The sequence below is a fragment of the Marmota marmota genome, unplaced genomic scaffold (genome assembly GCF_001458135.2).
Source record: "Marmota marmota marmota unplaced genomic scaffold, marMar, whole genome shotgun sequence".
NCBI lineage: Eukaryota > Metazoa > Chordata > Mammalia > Rodentia > Sciuridae > Marmota > Marmota marmota.
Window position 1 is genome coordinate 18,473,158 of NW_026000082.1, and position 7,206 is coordinate 18,480,363.

Sequence of the window (7,206 nt, forward strand, 5' to 3'; positions counted from 1 at the left end):
GCTGGTATTTCCCTTGTTTTGCATGGGATAGATAAGACACAAGCATTCAGTAAACCCATGAGCAGGTGCACGAATTAAGGGTATTACAGGCACTGAGTGATATGGGAGTGGAGAAAACAGGATGATGGGCATCCACAACACAGCACAGCTCTCACCCCCAGCTCCATAAATCTTCAAGGGACATTCAGGGCTTTCTCCACTTACCAGCACACAATAGATACTTAACCAATAACTGACAAGTGGATGTTGAAGGGACTGGCTATTACAGACTGGCTGGGGATGTGGGGAGAAGACAGTGAGGAAAGGTTTACTAACCAATACAAACTATATTGGAAATTATATATATATGAAATGCGCTGTACTGATGCTCTTCTGGGGATGCATTTGGCACCTCTGTGGCTAGGTCCCAGAATCCCTTCTCCCCCAGGTCCCCACCCTTCTGCCTAAGATGGTGGATGATGCTCCTTACTGAAGCTTCTAGCAATCCAAGCCAGCCAGTATGATTGATGAAGAGGTTAGGGGTGAGAGGATAGGTCAGACATAAATGGGAAGTAACCTGAACTCCAGGTTAAGAGTTTGGCCTTTTCCTGTTTATACCAGTCAGGACCCTGAGAGGGAAAACTATTGAAATCTTATGAATGGGAGATGTTAATGGGGAAGGGATAGACAAGGCACAGGGGATAACTGTAAGAGTCATTATGGTTTGGATATGAGGTGTCCCCCTAAACCTTATGTGTGAGACAATGCAAGATTTAAAGGAAAATGATTGGGTTATGATACCCTTAACCCAATCAGTGAATTAATCCCTGATAGGAATGAACTGAGCAATAACTGTAGGTAGGTAGGATGTGGCTGGAGGAGATGGACCATAGAGGTGTAACTTTGGGGTATATATTTTGTTTCCTGATCATCATATGAGCTGCTTCCCTCGGCCACTCTCTCCCACCATGATTTTCTGCCTCATTCAAGCCCTGAGGAATGGAGCTGGCTGTCAGTGGTCTGAAACCATGAGCCCCCAAATAAACTTTTCCTCCTTAAACTTATTCTGGTCAGGTCATTTAGTCACAGAAGTGAAAAAAACAGAGTCCACAGACAGGAGCCATCCTCATAGGAACATGCCCTCTTTGCCTGGATTCCTCAAGAAGGGAGCAGAAACCCTGTCTGCCAGAGGTCATGCTGGCATGACACATCTAGCTGTCCCCCAGGAAGAGCCAGTCAGGAAAACTGATGAGTCATGGTCCCTAGGAAGGGAGGAAAAGGAAAAAAAGGAAAGAAGAGAAGGAAGAAGGGAAGGGGAGGGAGATGAGGAAATAGCTCCTTTTGAGATGCCAGAAAGAGTTTTCTCTGATGTGCCAAACATCCTCCTTCTCCCTGCAGGTCTGAAGCAACTGAGTAATTCCCATATCTCTTTCCTCGGTTTATGGGACACTGAATATTCATGTGGGGGTTCCCAAGCTCCAAGATTCAATAGACAGCTCTTAGAGCTCTCCCTTCCTGGCCTGGCTAGCTCTTCATCAGACACACTAGCTGCGTGGGACTTCCAGGAGCTTCAGCTAAGACCATCACCTTGGATTTCTGTCTAACCTCAGATGCAAGCACAGCACTGGGCAGGTTTCTTAACCTCTGTAAATCTCAGGTTCCTAATCTATAGACTGGAGACTATAATAGTATCTACCTTGTAAGGTGTTTGGCAGGTCAAAGAAGATAATGGGTGTGAAGTACCAGCCCCCACATTAAGAATAGCTTAACAGGGCTGGGATTGTGGCTCAGAGGTAGAGCACTCACCTACCATGTATGAGGCACTGGGTTTGATCCTCAGCACCACATAAAAATAAAAAAATAAAGATATTGTGTCCATCTATAACTAAAAAGGAAAAAAAGGATAGCTTAACAGTCTTATAGTCGTTTGGGGATGGGAGGTTATCAGTAAAAGGAGAATGGCTGAGACAACATTGAGTCTGGACTCAGGCTTCTTTACCTTCTCAACAGCTTCTCCCACTGAAGTAGACTTGCTTCAGAGTAACCCCAGCTACACTGGTGTCTGAAACTGAGTATATATGAAATGGATTGGGGAGGGAGAGGGCTATGGAATGTGGGTCAGGCAGGCAGAATCAGGAGGCCCAGAAGCTACTGTATTACATTCAGGTATGATCTCAGTAAGACAAGTCTGGGTCCTTCTTCCAGAGTGACCAGAGGGCTATGGATAAGAATCCAGGGACAGGTCCCCAAATTAATATGTTGGGGTATGCTGGGTTGCATACTGTGTTGAAGAGCTGAATTCCAGACCATGAACCTCTATATGATCCTGGGCAAGTAGTTTCCTTCTCAGGTCCTCAGTCTGCTCATCTGTTCAGTGGGAGGGTTGATCAAGGCCCCATCTTGATCTAAGATAACGTTTTGGAAAGGATCTGATGCCCAAGAAGGACAGCAGTTACCACAAAGTTGTAAGTGGGTCTGGAGGCAGTTGGGAGAGAAGTATTACTGACTTTTTCTCTTTTAATTCCCAACCTCTGCCTATCTAATTTCCTATGTTCTATACTCAATGCACTTCCTCCAGGAAGCCCTTCCCAAGCCCAAGTTCATCAGCACACTGCTGAGTTTGGCTGTTTTTGATTCCCGGCTGCATTTAGCCTGTCATCCACAAACCTCACTCCCCTCATTTTCCAACCCTTAAGGCCATCCAAGAACCCTATTCCTCCTCAAAGGCAAGAACTTCTCCATTTCAACTCTTCAGGGACCATGGCTCAGCCTGGAACCATAGGACCAACCACCCCAGTATGCCTAGGACTGAAAGTTTCCCAGAACATGGAATTTTTAGTGATAAAATCAGGACAGTCAGGCACACAGGGGCGGGGCGGGGGGGGGGGCTCGTCACCAGCTGATGCATAGTTGGGTCAGAAAGTGCTTAATTATGTTAAGAAGAGGGGGAAAATGCATGGGAAACTTGTTAGCAAAAGGTGTGACTCATTTCTAATGATTTTTTTTTTTTAATCTCAGAAAGATAGGAACCAGAAATTGGTTGGTCCTAATAATGTGCCAAGGCTACAACAAACATGTCCAGAATCACAGACTTTGGAAAGCATTTTCTTCAGCATAAGCTCCATGGATTCTCACAAAACCCTGTGAGCTCATTAAAGAAGGAAATCTAATCCCCATCTCACAAGTCACTGAGGTGCAGAGAGGTTAATGCATGGGGAAATATACCAAATCCACAAAGGAGAAGATTCAGAATCACAAAGATGGCCCTTCTTCCTAAAGTAATCTGTAACTTCAATGCCATTCCAAAAAAAAAAAAAAAAAAATCTCAACAGGAATTTTCATGGGACTTAATAAGCTAATCCTCAAATTCTTAAAGAATAATAAAGGGCAAAGTATAGCCAAAGAATTTTTAAAAGATTAAGAGTGGACTGGCCTCCATACAGATATCAAGACTTATTTTAAAGCTGTTATAACATTGAAAAGTGTGGTAATGGCACAACTGGAACAGAAATACTAATAATGACACAAAAACTTCATGTGACAAAAGTACCATTACAAATCAGTAAGCATAAATGAAATCTTTAATAGATGGTGCTGTGACAATTGACTGTTCACATGGAAATGGGGAAAATTAGATCTCTGACTTAAATAATACGCAAAAATTCTAAATAAAAAGAACTGAACATTAAAATTTTTAAAGTTTTAAAACTTTTAGGGGAATATAAACTATAAAAGAAAAATTGGTGCATTTGATTGCATAATAAAATTGATAAATTTGACCACATTAAAATTTTGAAATTTGTGAATAAAAAAAGGTTATATAATAAACAAAATAAAAAGCCAAGTCAGAAGGAATTGGGTATTTACAAAGCATGTAACTAACAATGAATTAGTATCCAAAATAGATGAAGACCTACAAATAATATGCAAGTGACAAACATACCAATGGAAAAATGGGCAAAAGATATGAAAAGGTAATTCATAGAAGAAACAGAAGAAAATAGAAAGTGGCCAAATTTCATAGAAGTGGCCAAAAACATGGAGAAATATTCAACCTCACTAGAAATCAAGGAAATGGAAATTTAATCCACAGTGAAAATCTATGTCTCATCCAATAACTGGGAGCAAAAATCTTTAAGGTTGACAATACCAAATGTTGGTGTGGACCAATGAAAACCCTTACCTGTTTCTATTCAGAGTGTAAGCTGGACAGCAATGCTTTCAATGCTTGGAAAACTGCAGAAGCACAAACCTCACCACCCAGCAATTCTTGTTTTAACCACAGATTCAATTCCCACACTTGTACCCAAAGACTGTATCAGGGTACTGGGTGTTCCTTGTGGCTGTGCTTATAATGGTTAATAAAAAAAGTAGAAGTAGAAACTTTCCAATTTTCCCTCAGAGTACAAAAGTGTATACATAAACTGAATAATCTGTACAATGGAATATCATAAGGCGATTAAAATGAATCAATCAGTTTACACATATCAATGTGAATATCAAAAATAAAGATGAGTGGGGTGGGGGAGAAAGTTGCAAAAGCATATAACCATTTATGTAAAAAAGAAAAAATTGGGGGAACCAGCTAATGGCCTAAACTTACCAATCAAAAGACATGGACTGGCAAACTGGATTTAAAAAATGAGTACTGACTCCTCTCCGGAGTTTCTCTCTCTTTCTCTTCTCTTCTCTTCTCCTCTCTTCCCCTCCCCTCCCCTNTCTCTTCTCTTCTCTTCTCTTCTCTTCTCTTCTCTTCTCTCTCTCTCTCTCTCTCTCTCTCTCTCTCTCTGTTTAATTTAAATAAAATTTACTGCCTTCTCTTGCCTGGGTGTTTCTAAGACGTTTAATATTCAACACTGGGGAAAGAAGGATCCAATTCTAATTTTTCAAGACTGGTGTCATAACTTGGTTACAATCTACACCACACTAGATCCTAGATGGCAGGCTAGAGGGCGGCAGCATTCTGTGTCACTCTGTGACTTGGGATTCAAGTAGTGGGAATATTGCTTCTCTTCGAGTGATAGCGAACACCCCCACAGCTGCTCCTGTGCAGGAATCACGGACTGCTGTGCCCACATAGGGCTCCAGGCCTCAGCATAACAGCAGGACTCCCAAGCAGGTGCCCAAGCAGGTCCACTGGCATCAGCACCCACACAGGACTACTGGTCGCCCACCTGCACTCCGCTCCCAGGCAGGACACCCAGCCGCTACCCACGCACAGGAACTCTGGCAGCCAATCCCATGTGGATCCCCATCTAACAACATGGGGCTCACCTGGTTGTCTCCATCTTGGGATTCTGCAGCCACTGCCATGGTCCCCTACATGGAGTAGCGTGCCTGCACCTGGGGACATTGCACAGACTCTGAAGACAGCCAACAGCCACAACATTGCACGCCACAGAGCTGCATCTCTGAACACATAGCCTAATGCCATCGCCCAGGCCCCCCACCCAACGCCCCATCTCTGAAAATAGCCGCCTCCATCTTGGGTCACCTTCCTCACCATCTTTAGATGGGGCAACTCCCAATTTGGATCACAGCTGGGCAGGAGAGATATTGTAACCCTACAGTGGCACTAAAAGCCTATAGGGTAAAAATAGTAATGCCTCAGATCCACAGTGCTAGAAAGGAAGACACACAAAAAATATGAAAAAACAAGGGAAGGAAGTGCCCCAAACAAATCAAGATACTACATTATTAGAATCCATGGTCAGCACAACAGAAGAAATTTCAGAGAAGGAGTTCAGGAAGTACATAATTAAAATGTTCTGTGAATTAAAGGATGATATAAGAGAGCAAATACAGGCAGCAATAGATCATTTTGATAAAGAGCTACATAAGCAAATCAGGGAGCAAAAGATTACTTCAATAGGGAGAAAGAGGTTCTGAAAAAAAAAACAAATTAAATCCTTGAAATGAAAGAAACAATAAACCAAATTAAAAGCTCAATTGAAAGCATCACCAACAGATTAGATCACTTGGAAGACAGGACCTCAGACAATGAAGACAAAATATATAATCTTGAAAAGAATGTAGACCACACAGTGAATATGGTAAGAAACCATGAGCAGAACATTCAAGAAATATGGGATAGCATGAAAAGATCAAATCTAAAATTGGAATAGAGGAAGGCATAGAGTTCCAAACCAAAGGAATGAACAATCTATTCAATAAAATAATATCAGAAAAAATTTCAAACATGAAGAATGAATTGAGAGATCAAATACAAGAGGCTTACAGGATGCCAAATGTACAAAATGAAAACACCTGCAGACTAAAAACTATGCTATTAAATGAACAATGAGTAGCAAAAAACATCAAAGAGGAGATTAAAAAATTCTTAGAGGTTAGTGAGAACATTGACCAAGTCACATTATAATGAAAATGCCTAGCATACAGAATAAGGAGAGAATTTTAAAAGCCACAAGAGAAAGGAATCAGATTACATATAGCGGGAAACCAATTAGGGTATCTGCAGATTTTTCAACCCAGACCCTGAAAGCTAGAAGATCCTGGGACATATACCAAGCTCTGAAAGAAAGTAGATGCCAACCAAGAATCTTATATCCAGGAAAATTAAGCTTTAGATTTGATGATGAAATAAAAACCTTCTATGATAAACAAAAGTTAAAAGAATTTACAACTAGACAGCCTGCACTACAGAACATCCTCAGCAAAATATTCCATGAGGAGGAAATGAAAAACTGTTGGCAGCAGGTCCACCCTGGCCCCTGGAGCCCTACCTCCACTAGTTTGTTCTGCATGCCAGTGTGGCCAGCTCACAAGGCCATGGCGAACTTGCGGTTTTTCTGTTCCTGCTTGTCCGTCTGAGACATATGTATCCCACGGGAATGCCTTGACCTTTTCTGGTCTGATGGACTTATTGTTAAGGGAGGTTTCGGTACCCGACAATAATAGATGTTGAAACTAAATTTCTCCCCCCTCCCTCCTGCTTTTGGGTAGTTTTCCACTTCTGCTGCTTGGGGTATAAAAAAAGTGTGTTAGCAATAAAGGGTATTGACTCCTGGATGAAGAACCTTGGTGTCCTGTGTGTCTTTTAACCTCGCCGTCCCTCGCCGGACTCGGCTCCCTTGGCCGGACGCGGCAAAAAACAACAATGAAAATCAGCAGAGGGAAGTATTACACTAAAGGAAATACTAATCAAAGGAGAAACCAAGTCAAGTTAAATGCCAAAAATAAACAAAAATGGCTGGGAATACAAATCAG